The sequence below is a fragment of the Dasypus novemcinctus genome, chromosome 8 (assembly GCF_030445035.2).
Source record: "Dasypus novemcinctus isolate mDasNov1 chromosome 8, mDasNov1.1.hap2, whole genome shotgun sequence".
Lineage (NCBI taxonomy): Eukaryota > Metazoa > Chordata > Mammalia > Cingulata > Dasypodidae > Dasypus > Dasypus novemcinctus.
This window is the reverse complement of record NC_080680.1, coordinates 112,371,664-112,390,311: the sequence shown is the minus strand read 5'-3', so window position 1 is coordinate 112,390,311 and position 18,648 is coordinate 112,371,664. Positions and strand designations below refer to the sequence as shown.

The window sequence follows — 18,648 nt, the reverse complement described above, 5'->3', positions numbered from 1 at the left end:
GAGATGGACCTTTGAGGGGCCAGAAGAAGGAGCATCACTTGCAGAGATCAGGGAGGGTGTCCTGGAGGGGGCAGCTAGGGATCTGGCCACAGGGAGATGAAGAATTCAGGTGTCCAGCATGGGTCTTGGGCAAAGGCACACAGGCTACAAGGCCCAGATGGGGTGAGCAGTTGATTTTGGCTGGAGCACAGGCTGCATGAAGGAGAGTCACACAAGGTAAGATTGCAAAGGTAGGCTAAGATAACATCCTAGAGGGCCACCTTGAATACCAAAGCTATTTCCCAAGTTTATCCAAGGATCTTCCCTTGGCCTTGATGCTCTCGCTCATGGGAATGCTGTGTGCTGTGGTGGGGGAAGAAGAAAGGCAGCCAGGAAATCCAACTCACAGGAAGCAAGAACTCTCCACCGAAGTGATGATAGATTTTTTATTTGTTTGTTTTTACTTGGGAATTCCAGCCTGCAAGCCAGCCCTCCTCGCCCCCAGGGAGCTGCTGGGACCATCTTCCCTTTATCTGACGGGTGGATCTCCCCACCCCAGCCTGCACTTGTTCCACCCTTCAGGAGGCGGTGAAGGGGATGTGGAGCTGAGCAAATGTAATTTGGAATTCTAGGCACCAGCCAGGAGGAGCATGTGCCGTAGCTCAGTCATGCAGAACTTCTAAAGAAGCATTTCTCCCATGGAGACTCCAGGCCCTGTCTACTTGCCACTATTAATATATGTTGAACCGCAGCTGGAAATGTCAGAGCTGTTGGAATGAATTACTGATCACAAGAGTTATGAGTGTTAGTTGGAGGCAGGGACGAAATTCAAGATACTCTGTTTTGCTCTGTGTGTGGGTGTAACTCATTCCGTGTAGCTCATTCCTTTCTTAATTTGTAGATATTGGGTTCAATGGAAGTCAGGGGGCACTGGATGCTGACCCAGGTTTGCCACAAACTAGGCTACAACTTTGTCACTCTTCTCAGTCTCCTCATCTGTTAAAAAATAATAGTAATAAAGCAGGGTATGGAGGCAGGGAGCACAGAGTGTAGGAGGCCTGCTGCGGCTGGGGTGTGCCAAAATTCAAAAGTAGCATTGGGGTTCGTGCGGCAGAAAGTGCATGAGGTGTGGAATCGGAATTCCAGAGTCCAGTCCTCTGCTCACCAGGTCAGCTTGACTGAGTGCTCACTCTATTCTAAAGGCTTCACAAGCATTGCCTCAGTGAATCCTTGTATCTACCCCCACAAGCCATAAGGGGATTAGCCCCCTCCCTCTCCTACTCCTGCCAGGCCAGCTGAGGCAGAGGAAAGGGTCAGCAAGAACCAGCTCCTTCTCTGGGGGCAGGAGACCACTGAGCAGAACCAAGGCCCAGCAGGTCCTCAGCTCGGTGCAGCCAGGGAGGGCAGGAGTCCCCAAGTCATCGGAAATTGCTTCACCTGGAGACAGGGGTATTGCCAATGCTGCCGGCTTATACCACCAGCCCCCTTTTCCCTGCATGCACATGGGAGGTGCTTGTCAAAAAAAAACGCCCCAGCATCTGGGGCAAAGCAGATGGGAGAGTATTGTGGATGGGGCATTTTAAGCCTAGAGCACAAGGATTTATACTTCTGAGATCCCGGTCTGAAGGGATGTTCCGAGGAGAACCCAGAGCATGCTCACTGGCTTTGCCATTAAGTCAGCTATAAAGGATCTTAAGGAATTGGGAATGATGAAGGATCAGACTGATGAGATGGTGTAGGGGTTCTTTCTAGTATTTTTCATAGGTACCCCAAATTCAGTTCCCTCTATCAGCAATACGGTGACCCACATTCTCGGCTCTGTGTGGCTAAGGCATATCTTGCTACTAGGCTGCATTAGGAAGGACAGTGAAGTCTCATCCATCCTAGGTGGTCCATGGCTGTGAGGTTCAGGAGGACATGGACAAAGAGGAACATGCTCAAAGCAGAGGACATAGATGTTAAGTCTGCAGAAAAGAAGACTTGGGCCCGGGGGCATAAACTCTGTTTTCAAATATGAGAACAGCTATAGAATGGAGGAAGAGGCAGGCCTACTGTGTTGGGGAGGCCAAGGGGTGGATATCTTGGTAGGAGTTCATTGCATGTCTCCACTTCTTAGCACTGTGCTCAGCCCAGTCAATACTCAATACAGGTTTGTTGGATTCCATTGAATTGAACGGAGAACTTTCAAAGAGTCAAGCAGCTTCTTGATGGGATGGGAAGGATGGGATGGGATGGGATGGGATGGGATGGGATGGGATGGGATGGGATGGAATGGGATGGGATGGAATGGGATGGGACAGGATGGGACGGGATGGGACAGGATGGGATGGGATGGGATGGGTGTGCAAGCTAGATACCATGTGGTAGACCAAGGGAGGCTGGACCGGACAACCATCAAGGCTTCTCTTAACCCTGAGTTTCCATGCCCTTGGTGCCCAGGGATAAAGGATTTCCCTTCCTCAGTTGTTTTTGGCTCCTCCTAGTCCTTCCACTGAAAGCTAATCCAAGCAACGCACATGGTTTGGGGTCTGAGCAATGCACATGGTGTGGGAGCTGAGCAACATGCATGATTTGGGGTGGAAGCTGCTGGGCGGACTCCTGGAAATACTTTGTACCCTGCTGCTGAGGGACTTCTCACACTGCCAGGGTCTCTGCAGAGTGTCTGGCTGGTTCCACAGTGCGGATAAGGCCATCCATCCACAAGAGGCTGCCTGAGGGAAAAGGAGCCTCATAGCTCTCTGGATGGCCAGCTTGGGCCCAAGGAGGCATCTTTCTTCTCACCAGATGGGGAGTTAGTCTTGACAGTAGAAATGATCATTCCTTTTCTCACTTAGCAGCCACCTGTCGGGAGTCCTGGAGAGGAAGGAGGAGGACTTTAAGCAGCTTCCACTGTCTTCCTAGAGAGTGCTCCCCACTGGTTTCACCCAGAAAAGAGCATTGAAAAAAAAAGAAACAACAACAACAGTAGAGGCAATCTCTAAACTTTCTCATTAGGGTGAAAACAACAGCTATTCCTTGAGGGGAGTGAAAATGGAAAAAAAGTTCTGTTTGTTAACTGCTGCTTCTAGATCTGTCACCCCGGAGCTGTGCAGAAATTGGCAGGGAGCTCCTGAATCTCAAGAAAAAAATTTCATGCTGGGTGGTCAGGTTGGTTTCGGTGTGTGATCAGGACAGTCAAAGGCAATAACGTTCAGTACAAGCATGAGCATGAAATGAGGAATCTGACAAATGCTAACCAAAAAAAACAGAATTATAATGTGCTATAACTGTGGTACTCTGCCATGTTTACTAAAAAATTTTATCTCTTCTTCCTCCCAATCTCCTTCTGAATTTTGGGAAGGAAATACTTTTAAATTTTGTTTTCGTATTGTATACCCCTATTGAGATTCCGAGACTGTCAGCAGTATTATCTAGGGCGTTAGGACTTGGGAAGAACATTTGAAGACATACAAAGAGAGAGTAATCAAACTTTGGTGAGAGCTTGACCACATTGTCCCCATTATTAAAATAATCACTTCCTCTTTAGTTAAAGGAGAGCAATAATTTTTCTTTTGGTGCATTTCTGTAAAGCAGCTTATGTGGTTATTAAAAAGTATTAACCATCCAGAGAGAAAGAAAATTAGTAATTAGTCACTTTTATTATTGAATGAATAAATGTCCAATAACTGACCTTGATTTGGGTGAGGCAGCAAACTGGAGCAAAAAGCTGGGCTTCTGGAGAAGGTAAGGTCAAGTCTCAGCTCTCCAGGGAATCATAGCATCATATGCGGCTGGCAACTCAGGTCCCCTGTCTACAGAATGGGAATGGTAGCTTCTTCTTGGCCTAAAGATAATTGTGGGGACCAATTTGGAATCCTGTGTGTGAAATGCCTTCCCAACTGGACAACATCCTCCTACTGTAGGGCATGATCAACATAAGCAACATGGCGGCCCTTGACTGTTAGTCCAAGATAAATAATGCTGTTGTCATGCTTAGTACTAAAACAATGTGGAGTGCAGTGCTAATTAGCCTAAACCTAGGAAATTGGTCCTGAATGCTGTTGAACTGTTTGCATAAATTCCTTTCTTCATTCATTGGGCACCTCTTCTGGGCTGGTTCATGTGCGGCACTGTGGAGACCAGGATACAGGTCCTGCCCTATGGGAGCCCACAGGCTAGGGAAGGAACTGGAAGACTGGAGACGGTTGTTTAACATGATGTGCACTGCAGCATGAAGGAAGCCCGGAGGATGCACCTGGCTAGAATTGGATGGTCTGGGAGGAATTCTTCTCAAATAGATTTGATATCTGAAATCCAAGGACCCACCCCCACAAACTGAGCAAGTCCTTTCTAGTGTGTGCCCAGAGTAAAGAAATCTGCCTTCCATTTTGTCAGCAGCCCATGAGATTTGCTGGACAGTATCTTGTCTCTGCACTTGTCTCTGAGATGCACTTGTCATCCCCACCTGCTCACTGGGTTTGTCTTTCCTGTCAGTTTCTAGGCCCAGAGAGGAAAGGCAGTGGGAATGGAGGCCACTGCCACGCTAATGTGAGGCTTGAGCTCTCAGGGCCCAATTCCACTCAAAGAAGTTTACTCCCACCTCCCAGGGGCGGTGCCTGCGAGTGTCAGAGAGGAAGAGTCAAGCCTAAAGAACGTCTGGACCATTGTCAGAGAGCTGCTCCTCCCAGCTGTTCTGTGTCATTCTGGCCAGGAGGATTAGGGTGTGCCTTGAGGTCTCCCTGGGGAATGCCCCATTTCCCCAAACATGGCACGCAATCACAACTGAGGAAAGTCACCAGCCATGATCTTGTGAGCAAATAACACTGTCACTGGAGAATAGGAGCTAATGATTTATGTCATTTCCCTCTAACTCCTTACTTCCCAAAGCCCTTGGACAAAAGTCTAGGTAAGCTCAGGCCCTTTTACACACAAGCCATGGCACAATGAAACGTTTGGGATCTTATGCCTTCTGCTTAGAATTCTCTATCCCTACCTGGTGGAAGCTTCTACTCATCCCATAAGGCCCTACTTCAACCTCACCTCCTCTCTGCAGTCTGCACAAATACACCCACTGAGCTACAGCACCAAGCTCTGATGTGCCATAGGCCAGCTGCAAAGGGACAGGACATATTTGATTCCACAAAGAAGGAGCAGTTCTTTTAGCAAAGAAGAAAATAGAAAGGGGTTTTAGGTAGGCAATAAATAATACAGTTCTTGACACCAAAATACTGCATCCTATACCTTCCACCCACCATCATTGCTTCTTGGCGATCACAAGACATTTTAGCATATTAAAGGTTTGGGAAATTTAATATATTTTGTCCATCCCACACTTTCTCACACTTTCACATTGACCAAAGGATGGATGCTTCCTTTACCTTCTTATTACACCTAATAAAATCTGTGGAACTCACTTTGGGAAACCCTAGCATAGTGCATTTGAGTCTCATAACATTCCTGAGAAATAGGCATTATTATTTCCATGTTATAGATGATGAAAGTGAGGCATCAAGTGATTAAATGATTTGGAAAAGGTTATCCAGCTAGAAAGTAGAAGCTAGGACTAGAACTCAAGACTTTCAGTTCCAAATCTAAGTCTTTTTCTATTAAAAACCAGATAGGTAGAGAAACAAAGAAACTAAGAGAAGAAAGACATGCAAAAATGGAGAGGAAATGAAGGAAAAGGGACCTCTTCTGTTAAGTACTGGTCTAAGTTAGCAGGTGTGGGGCAAAGAGCTGTATCAGTGGCCCCACACCATTGGAAACTAACAGGCCTGAATAAGGTGAGGGATTCAAAGAATAGATAATTCCATGATTTCTTCTTTCCTACATTCGTTCAACACTTAGGTGTTCATGCAATAAATTATGATTAAGCATCTGCTCTTGTTCTGTTCTTGCTGGATATCAAGGAATAGACATGGCTCTTGGTTTCCAGCAGCTTTCTATCTCCTTGTGTACCTTAACTTCTAGCCATACAAAGCTGCTGACAATTTGACAATTGCCCTAAACATCCAGATATCTCTTAGGCTGCTATGCTTTGTGAAAGCTATTCCCTGCTTGAGGAAAGTCTCCCCTTTTTCTTTCTCGAAAAAGACAATGCTTCATTTTCCAAGCCCAGCCAAGTAGCCCATCTCAGATGCAGCCTGCCCAGCTTCCCAAAGGCAATACAGCTGTGGAGTCCCCTTGAGTTCCTTCTCTGGCTACCCCAGACTCAACTGCAGCTCTGTACACTGTGCACTCTGTGGAAGAGTTTACATTCAGAGCCTGTTTTCCAGGGAAGACTGAACCAGGGAAGTCGCCATGGCACGAAGAGACTACCATCTTCCCAAGCCACCTTGACTTACTTCCAACTCAAAGCAGGGGGAGCAAGACACAGCCATGCAAAGATGGGGAAAGATGCAAACTGTCCGTGGAGAATAAAGTGGAGAGAAGGGAGGGAGCCTGTAGAGAGACTAGTGCAGAAAACAGACCGTAAAAGAAGAGCTTGTCACAGCTTTGTAGCCTAACGCAGGTAGCCACCACTGACTTTAGGTTACTACAGAGGAGCATCTATTGTGGGGCAGGAGTCAGTGTCTCTTCAAATCATCCAACCCTATCTACTTTGCTTCCACATTCATCAAGTGATTTCCAAGGATTAGCTCCCTTCCTTGCCAACCTGGCAGTGCAACGTAATGTGTAGGAGCACGGCCTGTGGGATCAAATGCCACAGGATTCAAATCCAGCACCACATTTTCTTAGAGACCTTAGACAACTGACATAATCTCTTGGAGGCCCAGTTTCCTCATCTCTAAAATTATAACATAGAAATAAATGATGACACTACAAGGCGATTGTGGGGATTAGATGAAATAGTTCACAGGAAGTAGCTCTCAGAAAACAGCAGTTATTATTAGTGGTATGTGGTTAATGTCACTTACTTCATAGATGTCTGACTTGTCCTAGATGGAAGGTTTTGTTTTATCTTAAAAATTCAGGTGTTGACACTGGGACTCAAAATCACTGCTGTGAGAGGTAAGTTAACTCAGCAGGAGAGTGAGCTTACTAAGGTCTATGGGCACTGACAAGATAATGTTCTTCAATCTCAAAGTCTTGGGCCCATTCTCAATGTCATTAATGCCCTCACAGAAACATTCACCCCACCCTGCTGCCCCGCATCCCCACTCTATTGGGCAGCCACCCTTACCTCTGAAGGCTCTATACGATGTTCTTTACATCAATAAACTGCAAATGCCCCTTTATGTGAATGCTTTCTCTGTCAGAATACAAGCAACAGAAGACCAAAGTACATTTCTCTGTAGCTCATTTTACTGTCTCTGGAATGGACAAATGACTTTAGCAGGAAGAGAATCAATGAAGGAATCACTGCTTGATTCCATGAATGACAGTCCTTGATGGAACCAGAAAGGAAGCAGCCTTGAGTCTCCTTTGGATCTTATTTTCCCCATTCTAATTTCTTCAGAACCTACTTCATCCCCACACTGTCTTATTCTGTCCTTTTCTCCCCATTCCTCCTTTTGACCTTCACTTCCCTCTCTGCCTCATACCCTCAAAGCCCAAAGTGGGATGATCAGTGAGGGTGATGAATATTGTGTGGCTGTTGGCAGCATCCGTCGGCCTAGAACACAGGGAGATCCCTCCGGAGAGCTCAGTAAGAACGTTGCCAAGCCAAACCCAGATTGTCAATGGAGCACCTCAGCTTTATAAATAAATAACAGAGGAACAAACGATTAAGTTACCAAGGGGATGCAAGATCCAGTCAGAGAAAGGAGTGGGCCAGGACACCAATTGTATTAAGACAAGATACCAAATAAATCCCCCACATCTCCGTGGTTTAAACTACAGAGGTTTCTCTCTTGCTCACGGCACATGTCTAAAGCACGTCAGCAGAGGGCTCAATTCCATCTAGTCACTCGGTGACCCAGACTGGCAAGGGGAGCAGCCATCCTGTGTGACCCATTATCTTAACACACGGCTTCAGGGCTCACCACCTCAAGGAGAGGAAATAAGAATAGGGATACACTCAGAAGTCTCTACCAAACATTTAAATTTGTGGAAAAAAATCAGAATATATTCCATACATGTCCACTGACACAACTGGTGAAATTGAACTTTTTTAATAATAAGTTCCACTCTTACTGAGGTAGAGAGTACGCTCAAGTGGACGTTTTTTCACTCACTGGGGTCACCCTACCTCTTTTGCTTAGTTTTACTATGGCAGTTGCCCCGGACAGCGTTGGCCCAGCCACCCAGCCCTAAAACCAGCCTGCTGATGGTTCCCTGAGGCCAGCGGGAAACCTGAAACCAAGTTACGCCTGGGGTCACGTCATTTATTGGCAATGAGTGATTTTGTGTAATATTTAAAATTTAATCCCTTTAATAAGCTTCCCAGGATGTTGTCTGGCTCTGAAAAATCATACAAGGAAGCTGAAGAGAGAATAAGAAACAGAAAAATAGGAAACTTTTGCCGAAAGGCAAATCAGGAAAAGCAATTTCTCACCTCCTTTTGAATGATACTACGCAACTACATTCGCAAAGTTACCTTTAGCCTCCTGCGTGTGAGTGACTAACACTATCCAATTACGAGGAATGGAAACACTGTGAACTGGGCAGCTATTCCAAATACACTAAAGTGTTACGTTAGTGTCAGTGCATGTAATGAATTCCTCACTTTAAATGTAAACATAAAGAGAGAGGAATTCCATTTAATAGAAAATGAGTTTTCGGCTCCCCCACTAAATAAATGTCTTATAAATATTTTTAAGGCATCGATATGAACAGATGCCAAATTGACTGCCTGGGACACCCACACATCTCAACCTAATCCTAGGCACAGTGCAGCTCTGACAGATCCAGGGACAACTCTATCTTTCCGTAGGTAAAGGAGGTAATTTGATGTGGACAACGGCATTGAGCTTTGCTATAGCAGTATACACTCACTGGCATGGCAAGTTACTAGCTTCAAGAACTATGAGACAACTATTTAAACTAGCAAATGGCAATAGTAATGCTCACCTCATAGGATTATTTCCACGGTGAAATAAACAAGTTACCATATTTATAGTGTCTAGCATGAGTCTGCCTGAGAGATAACAAGTCATTAGGGTCTGGGCCTAAATTCATTAATTCCTGCCACTGCAGGCAGGAAACTTGAACTTGAGTTAATGTCAGCATGAGGGGGACAACTCACCAAAATGTGCCTCGGCTCTTCTTTCTTCAAGTTAGTGATGATAATGCCTGCTCCTGCCTAATTGACAACAGAGTGGAGAGATGACTGAGATAGAGTGGAAGAGAGACCTTTGAACTCTCAGAGAAAAAGGCGCCAGAGAAATCCAAACTATTATTACCTGTCTTTGCTGAGTAATGATAGGGGATTTTCCCCATCAGGAAACAGCTCTCTGCACTTGAGAATGCATGTTGTCCATATCAGGCAAACACTACAGTGCTGACCTATTTGCCAATGTCAAACAGAATCTTGGCAAAGCTTTTAGTTAACCGAGTTCACTGCGCTTAGGGACACTGCATCAGATGAGCAGGAAAATACCGAGAGGGCCTCCCGCCTGCATTCTGAGCGTGGGAGTGACCGAACAGGTTTGGGGCACTTAGTCGTCAGCAACAAAAGAGAATGAAGTAAAACCTTTCCATTTAGTTTTCATACTACTTTGACATTTCCAGAATTTCCAATTTTCTGTTCCCACTGTCAAAATGGCAGAGCCCTTCTCAGTTTGGGAACATGGCTTCAAGGCCGTTTCGCCTAATGATCTGTATTTGACATTTGGCCGGCAAGCATTCCGGTAGCTGCCCTATTAGAGCTGATGGACAAGACTTCACTCAAATAAAAGCCAGCCTTTTTACTTCCACAATGGGAAAGAAACATCCAAGAAACGTGGGTTTGCACATACTTAGAGCCCACTTTGGCAAAGGGGGAAAAACATGTTTTCACGCTTGCTCCAAATGGTAGTGAGCCCTTGCACAGGGCCATAGTCTAGAAGAGGCTGCTCTTAAAACCTGTTTAGAAGCCTAGTCAGTAAAACAAACTTATTTCTCTGGGACCAGTTCCTCCTGAAAATACCATGCCAGATCCTTGCTGGGATTCTGAATGACACAAGTCCCTGCCTTCAGAGAAGCTGAAGTCTTCGAGCACGCCCTGTCAAGTTAATCCTTATGACATATCTAGAAGGTAGTGAAAAACAGTCATTCTTTTTTTCCCCATTCTGCAGATTCTACAGGCTCTAGCATTTGCCTGGGGAGACAGAGCCCAGCCTCCAGGACTGACCAGACTTCTGGGAAATTGCCACCTTCCGGCAGGTTCTGGTATCATCATATGGTCAGTCACTTATTCACATGCTGGGCCAACATTCATTGAAAGCTGACTCTGGGCCAGCCCTGAGCTATGTGCCAGCATAGGGAACTGATTCAGGAAAGGCCCTGCCCTAGGCTAGGAGGGGGCAGCTAGAATGCCCATAGGTAATTACAAGAAAGTCCAAGAACCAGAGGCAATAGAACCTAGAAGGTTAAGAGCGTGCCAGGCATGGCTCGAGCTCTGGGTTCAAATTCCAGCCCAGCCTCACATTTGCATTTTTTTCCATAGCACCTGTCAACTTCTAATACATACTATATAATTTACTTATTTATTTAATGTGACAATGACAGCATATATATATATCACTAGACTATAAATTCTATGAGGTCAGGTATTTTTGTTTGTCTGTCCATGGATGTATCTCCAGGACGGAAAACAATGCTTAGCATGAAATAATAGATAATGAATAAACATCAGCTGAAGAAATGAATTCTCTATATGTCCCTGGGACATTTACTCAACCTCTTTGAGCTTCTGTTTCCTCATCCATAATAGAGGACTTGTCAGGGGAGCTGGGTTAAATAGCACATGTAAGTGCTCTGCACAACAAAACAAGTGGCCATTATTGTTAAATATGTACAGCGCAGAGGGCTCCGGGGCTAAGGGAGAATTAATGAGCACTAACAATTCTGCCTGTTGTGTTGGGCCTTGGAGAAGCTGGAGAAGAAGGTTGCTAGAAAAAAAGGAGGAAAGGGACTCAAGGCAGGAAGGGTAGCGAGACAATGGCCAACAGGCCTTCGCGCCGCCCGGGTGTTCTAGAACACTGCTCCCCCTTCTGCTCACAACCTTCCATGCCTGTGCCCCCAAAGACACAGGTGTCCCTGAGGGATACCTTCTTCTAGATTGCTTTCAGGACTCGACCTAGAGCGAAAGTCCCTTATTCCTCCCAGACAAAGTCAGGTTAGCCTCCAAAGACGTGGCAGAGCTGGGCCTCCCCTTCCGGGCCATGCCAGGGCTGGAGCCTATGAGCTCAGGACAAACCCGCAGAGAGGAGGCTGAGGAGTGACTGCCACCACGGCAGCGAGAGGCTTGCCGCTGGATGACACACCTCTGATTCAGTCTGCCCTGACAAAGCTGGGGATTAAGTTTCCTTGCCCAAAGCTGTAAGGAGAAATCTGACACCCTTTACTGGCTACGAATGGAACACGCTTTATTAACCCAGCCTTAATTATATTCCATTTTGAGATTCAATAGTTTCGATTGCAACACCGCATGAAACCAGGGTGAGTTGCACCCCACGGGACTCTATCCACAAACGAGATCGGGAAAGCGCCTCCCAGGCAGGGACCTGCTTGTGCCAGTCGGTCCGAGAGAGGCAGCAGGGCCTGTGCCCGGCTCTGGGGGAGCCCCCTGGGAGGGCTAATCAGGGCAGGGTGGGATCGGCAGTCAGCTGGGCAACGGGAAGCTGGCCTCTATTTTTGAAAGAAATTACGTCTCACTGGGAAAAGTTAGAAGTGAATGCACATAGCTTTAAGTTACCAGGAAAGCAGTGAATAAAACTATCTCCGGGCAGAAGAAATCATTTTTCATCTGATCATCGCACTCCTCTCTTCTCCTTACTCTCAGTTCTAGAAAAAGGCAGAAAATGACCTTTCACTTCGCAGCAGATGGATTAGAATCAATCTTAACTGCAGCAAGGGAGCTAATCTTGAACTATTTTTCTTGAGGTCAATTTTTTTTCCAAATACTTTGGCTACCTTCCTGCACTGCTCAAAACAGGCAACCAAGACAGCTGATTGGTCAAGGGCTAAGGGCCTCCATGATAATGCTAAGAGCTACCAATTCTTGAATATTCCCTATGTACCAGTCAATATGGTAAGTGTTTTTCCTAAATTATGCCATTCAATATTCACAATAAATTCATGAAGGTGACATGTGCATTTACACTTTTCTAGGTTCTATGGTCAGAAAAGGGCAGAAGCAGGGCTTACACCCAAATCTACATGAAGCCCAAATGAGCATCTCTACTGGGTTCCTGGATATGGGAGGACAGATAGCATCCCTGATTCATCTTGGGTTCCCCCAGTGCCCAGCAGAAGTCCTGACACATGACAGGCTTCAGTGAGGTTTGGTTAATGAATGAATCAATTAATTGGTAATTTTAAAGAACCTCCGACAGGAAACAAAGGGACCAGCTCTGATAGCAATAAGCTATGACCTCCTTGGGTATTGGCCTTTCCACTTCAACAATGAAGGTGTTGGAATAGATCACAACTGAACGGGCTCTGGTTCAGCATTGCCCCAAGTTCACCTAGCCAGTCAGTTTCTAAAGCCTGCATTGGAAGGCTGTCCTCATCCCCATTTCCCAGAGCACCCACCCATCCACATTCACAGAATGGGCCTTCGGTCTGACAGCCCCTTGGCCTGAGCCTCAAGGAGTCATGGCAAGGCAGGTATGTGTAGGAGTTCCTGCAAACAGCACAAGGCTGGTGGCCATGGCAGAAGAGACGGACAGCCCAACCAGAACTCTCTTTAACCTCCCAAATGGGAAGGATGAGACTTTGGGAATGCGAGTGGGAATTGCCCTGCAATCAGAGAGACACTCAAAGAGAGCCTCCTGACACGGGTGAAGGGTTTAAAATTAAAGCATTATCATCCAGTTTTGGTCACTAATCCCACAATCAGGTGATATGCAGCTGTCATCCAAGACGGGCTTGTAGGAGTGAATACTAGTGGTGGGAACAAAGGAAGTGCTGATTCTTATGGGGAAATGGGAAAGAAGGGAGGGTCACAGGAAAATGACGCTGGTTTCTTAGGGGACGTGGCATTTGACTTAAACTTCGATAAAGGACTGAAGGGGCGCTGATGGGCAGAAGTCAAGGAAGAATATTTTACTACAGACAAATGATTGGCGAGTGTTGGTCACCTCACCATGACATGCACACACATACACATGGGGTATCCATATCGGAATGTCCCTTCTTGCACACACCTGCAATCACTCCATTGGGTTTCTGTGGACCCAGCCCCAGGAGTACTCACTAACCACTTGGCAAACTGGTCACACTTTCCAGAACAGCAAGATGAAAACACATGTCTGTGTTACGTACAATTTAAACCATATGCTACTGCCTCGTTTGTTCCTAATACATTAAAATTGTCTCTCACGTTTGAGTTTGGACAGCCAGAAGCCTTTCAAGATCTCTTTTTTCCCTTTTGACATGTAGGAAGTTGTCTTCTTCCAAGGGGAAATACATTGATCATAAAAAACTCCAGGCTGCCCCTAAAAGGTTTTAGACATGCTCAGATTCACTCAAAAACTCAAAAGAGGTGGAAATTCTTCCAAGTTGGGTTTATTGGTTTCTTCATGGTTACAGAGTACTCTGCATTTCCCTCTATCTTAATACTTCACCATAAAATCCAATGTGAATATATAACTATAAAAGGTAATGCAGTTCTAGTGCTGGGGTCAGCAAACTAGCCTCTGGGTCACCTATTTTTGTATGGCCCATGTTCTAAGACTGATTTTCATAGAATCAAAAGAAGAATATTTCATGGCTCATAAAAATGTGAAATTCAAATGTCTGTATCCATAAACTAAGTTATATTAGAACCCAGTCATGTTCCTTCATTTATGTATAATCTGTGGCCACTTTTGTACCCACAATGTCAGAGTTAAGTAACTGTAACAGGGACCACATGACATGCAAATCTAAAATATGTACTATCTGGTCCTCTACAGAATAAGTTTCCCAACACTTGCTCTCAAATGAATATTCTCACTGATCAGGGACAATAAGATTTTCTTTTAATACAGGACTAGGTGCTGAAAAAACAAAATCATCTAAAAGCTGCAGTAGTTTTTACCTTCTAAGTGCTAAAGGATTGAATTTAACTCTGGGTCACACTACCCTTCATCCTTTGTTCTTGAAAATAAATTCAGTGGGCCCTTTAATTACCCAGTTGTAAAGCAATATACCCAGCCATTATATTTGAGGAAAAATGAAGTCACAATTAATCAGAATGTAAATGTTTATACTAAGACATAAAGAATTCTCTTGGATATATAAGTTAGATGTTTGTTTTAGCATAGCTCTTTCTCCGCAGGCTTTGTAGCTTCTTTAGAGAAAACATTGCTTGTCTATATAAGGGTTTTATCTTCCCTTTGACTGTATATTTTGCTTGTTCTTGGGAAGGGTGTGTGTGTATGTATGTGTGAGTGTGCTATGTTTTGTTTTGTTTTTTCAAGAATTTTTTCAGAGGAGATAAGGAGCAGAAACCTAAAAGACTACAGGGAAGATGGAGAAAGTCCTGTCTTTACTTCAAGCTGGACCTGAGATTAGATTGACTATGCTTACGCCTTCTTGATCTAGACTATGATGCGTTGGAATACTGCATTCCAGTAGGATGATGTTTTGGGGACCATGAGGCCAAGGATAGAGTTGTCCCTGAAAAGAACAGATGTTCCTGCTGTACATTATAATCAGCAGCCAAGCCTAGAACGACCTGTGAGGACTAAGGGGGCAAACCTGGTCTAGTAGAGGTAGGAGGTAGACAGGGGAATGAAACTCTATTCTGTGCCATAAGTCAAGGTCTAGCCTCTGATGAAGGAGACATGCTGTTGGTCAGAGAGACTTCCAGTAGAGAAAGGAGAATGACCAATGACCCTTCAATGGCCCACTGAGGATGGGTACAGACCTATGGTTTCTGAAATCAGACATACAAAATAGTTTTGTTAATATGCTCTGCTTGTACTTACATCCTAGCCAAATCCCCAATCTTCAGTACAATTGTGCTCAACATTAACAATCTGGGCTCACTTGTGCTGTAATAAATTAAGGGAAGAGCCTTCTCCATATTTGGGTAAAATGGTAACGAGGAAAGAAGGGCCCTCTCCCGAGACCAGGTAGTAGCCTTGGCAATTGGCTAAAGATGGCTAGGAGGATGAAAAGTCTTAAGTATTGTAATGGCTTTGGCCTTCCACAATTCAGTCCCTAATCACTCACGTTATTTAAAGTTAAAAGGAGGCTAAACTCCTTATTAATTTAATTTCTTGGTTATGAAATCAATATTTTGTCCTAAGTCACCCTTGAAACAGCCCACATGGACTGGGCCACTTTTAAGATGCAGCTCTACATAATAATTTTTAAAAAACAAATCCCAGGGCAACCCTGCTAAGGCCAAAGCAACAGATCCTCTAGAGCATCATTCCATTCTGGCTGCCAAAAACTCTTCACATGGAGCAAGCTAATAAATGAAATTTGCATGGACTAACTTAAGCTCAATATTGGCGTCCAAGCTGGACATCTGTGCTGATATCATACTTTCTCTTTCCACATCTCTCCTCACTTTTGCCAGAGTGACCTCTCTAAAGTGCAGCTCTAATCACATCACTTCCCTGCTTACATATTCTGCCTGGCTCCACTCTGTATACGGGACAGTCCAAACTCCCCAGCAAGGTACACAAAGTTCCCAGATTGGTTTGAGTCTGCTACTCAGTCTCCTTTTCAGACACCTCTGCATCCCACCCCACCTCTCTCATTTTTGACTCTACACTTCAACCAAAGAATTAGTTGTTTCTCAAAGAACTCATTTCTCAAGACCTCTGTGGTAGACTGAATCATATTCCCCATAAAGACAGATTCAAATTCTAACCTCTGGTCCTTTGGGTGTGACTCATTTGTAATGGGGATCTTCAATGGTCCTGTTAAGATTAGGTCAAGCAGAATAAGGGTAGGCTTTACTCAGTATGACTGGAGACTCTACAAGGAGAGAAAAATTGGACATGAGAGCCACAGGAAGAGAAAAAGCAGATTGCCATGTGACATAGGCAGAGACTGAGTGAAAACAAGCCACCACTAAAATGTTACAGACTTCAGAAAAGGCATGACCTGCCAATATCTTGATTTTGGACCTCTAGTCTCCAAACTGAAAGCCAATAAATTTCTGTTTTTTAAACCAACCAGTTTGTGGTATTTGTCATAGCAGCCCTGGTAAACTAAGACAACCACCATGTCTTTTTCTACCATTGTTACTATGTAGTACAACTGGGAGATATATAGCTGTCAAACTCCTATCTTTCAATACTCAGTTCAGATATCACCAAAATGTTAGGAGTCTTCCTTCACCCCGCTTAGACAAAGTTGGTGGTATAACCCTCATCTTAGACAACTTAGAAGGTTATGCCATTACTAATGCTAATGAAGCCATGACTCTCCTTTAGGGATGGGATTATTTCTTATTCATCTTTGTATGATTAGCCCATAGTAAGTGGTCATTAAAGGCCAATGAGTGAATGAATGGAAAAATACTCATTATGGAACTGAATTAGCGCACCTGCTACTGATACCTACAGAGTCTATCAGAGACTCTGATCAACTTACAGCCAATGTTTACTCTTTATTATGTAACTCTGGTATTCTCACAAGGTCACTGAATTAAATAACACTGATACAAATGCTGAGAAATTAGCCCTTTTCCAATTCTGTTTCAGTCCTTCTAATGACATAAAGGAGAAAGTCTCAGTTTGATGGCATCTGACTTTCACCACCTCTCTAAAACATGTTAAAATTTCCCTTTATAACAAATAGAGGGCAGACCTCAGGCTCAGAGACTTCCACAGGAAGCTAAAATGTAAGAACACTGCTCAGTTCTCATTGTTTTTATTTTTGTGATTATTTTCCAATTATAGAAAGAGATATTGGCTTTTTATTTGCTATAGTCATATGTGTTAAACATATTTATGTAAGGTTAAAAAAAATTAGCTTAATGAAAAAAATAAGAAAATATGACAGGTCATTGTGGATGTTGAAAAAATAGTGAGAATGGTACCCAAATACTTAGCTTCAGTGAATAAAGCTCTAGTCCTAGAAGGCAAAATATCTGGGGGGACTCACAAATCCTCTGCTCTTGGGTAAGTTAATGAGCTGCTTTGAGCATTTTTCTGTGAATCAGGAAAGTATAGATAATAAATGCAACTTTTCCTATGTCAAATGTGTTGTAAAAATCAAATGAAGGGATAGAGCGTCCACCTACCACATGAGAGGTCTGCAGTTCAAACCCCGGGCCTCCTTGACCCATGTCGAGCTGGCCCATGTGCAGTGTTGATGCACTCAAGGAGTGCCCTGCCATGCAGGGGTGTCCCCCGCGTAGGGGAGCCCCAAGCGCAAGGAATGCACCCTGTAAGTAGAGCTGCCCAGTGCAAAAGAAAGTGCAGCCTGCCCAAGAATGGCAGCACACACACGGAGAGCTGACACAACGAGACGACACAACAAAAAGAAACACAGATCCGGTGCTGCTGATAAGGATAGAAGCGGTCACAGAAGAACACACAGCGAATGAAAACAGAGAGCAGACAACTGGAGGGGGGGAGCGGGAGAGAAATAAATAAAAAATAAATCTTTAAAAAAAAATTAAATGAAATGGGGAGCAAGTGGTTGAGCACTTGCTTTACATGTGCAAAGTCCCAGGTTCGATTCCCAGTACCTCCTAAAAACAAAACAAGCAAATGAAAAGCCCAAGTCCCATGGGGGAGTGGGCGTAGCTCAGTGCTTGAGCGCCTGATTCCCATGTATGAAGTCCTGGGTTCAATCTCCACTAACTCCATAAAAAAAAAAAAAATCAAATGAAACAATATACATGTAAATGCTTTGGAAATGGGGAGAGAGCAACAATATTTGACCACCAAGATGCCCAGCCTCAACACTGTACTCCATTCCTTCTCATTCTGCCTCAACCAGTGCGGTGGAAGTTCAACTTTAGTTAACTGCTGGTTCAAGATGTCAAAATCTGTACCATGGATACAATCCTCCTCATTCCCAAATTCCTGTTAAAATGACCAAAGGCATTTTAAAAAGAAGAAAAACATCTGTCTCCGATCATCAAACTCTTTGAGGAAGGCCCAACTAGACTGGGATGTGGGATGGGGGAGGACGGCGTCCTCAACTCCACCAGGGACTGCTGAGAGCTGCAGAAGCCCTGTCAGTCAACATGGCAGGGGCGGGGACCGCGTCATTTCCAGCCTCCAGCCACACACACAGAGGACAAAAACGCGGAGCAAAGATGGGAAGGGCCTTGCTAGACAGCCACTTCTGTCAGGGGTTCCTTCACTCCTCACAACAAAGTGAAATGACAAAATCTAAACTTTCCCTTTTCTCCTTGCACCTGTGCCGGAAACCTACAGAATTCACGACAGGGTCCATCTCAACCCAAGATCCTGGATAAGTCCCCCAAGGCTCCTGAGGCCACAGGAAGTTTAATATGAGGCACCAGTAGAATTGGCCTGCCAAAAAAGGCCATGCTATTAGAAGCTCTGTTACAAGAAGCCTAATGTTAAAAAGCAGGGCGGCGGATAGGTTGATGCGGTTTTACGTGGGTCCGGCTTCACTTAC

At 44.7% G+C, this 18,648-nt stretch overlaps 2 long non-coding RNA genes across 2 annotated transcripts in view; both read right to left on the bottom strand.

The window, feature by feature from the left end:
* Positions 1–18,648, bottom strand: part of LOC131279522 (uncharacterized) — a 198,058-nt gene that overhangs the window by 36,468 nt on the left and 142,942 nt on the right. The window lies entirely within an intron of this gene.
* Positions 417–9,247, bottom strand: LOC111760022 (uncharacterized). The gene is made up of 3 exons (XR_002793826.2): positions 9,146–9,247; positions 3,650–3,802; positions 417–2,832 (listed from the first exon to the last, which is right to left on the bottom strand). It is a non-coding gene; the product is annotated as an uncharacterized lncRNA (long non-coding RNA).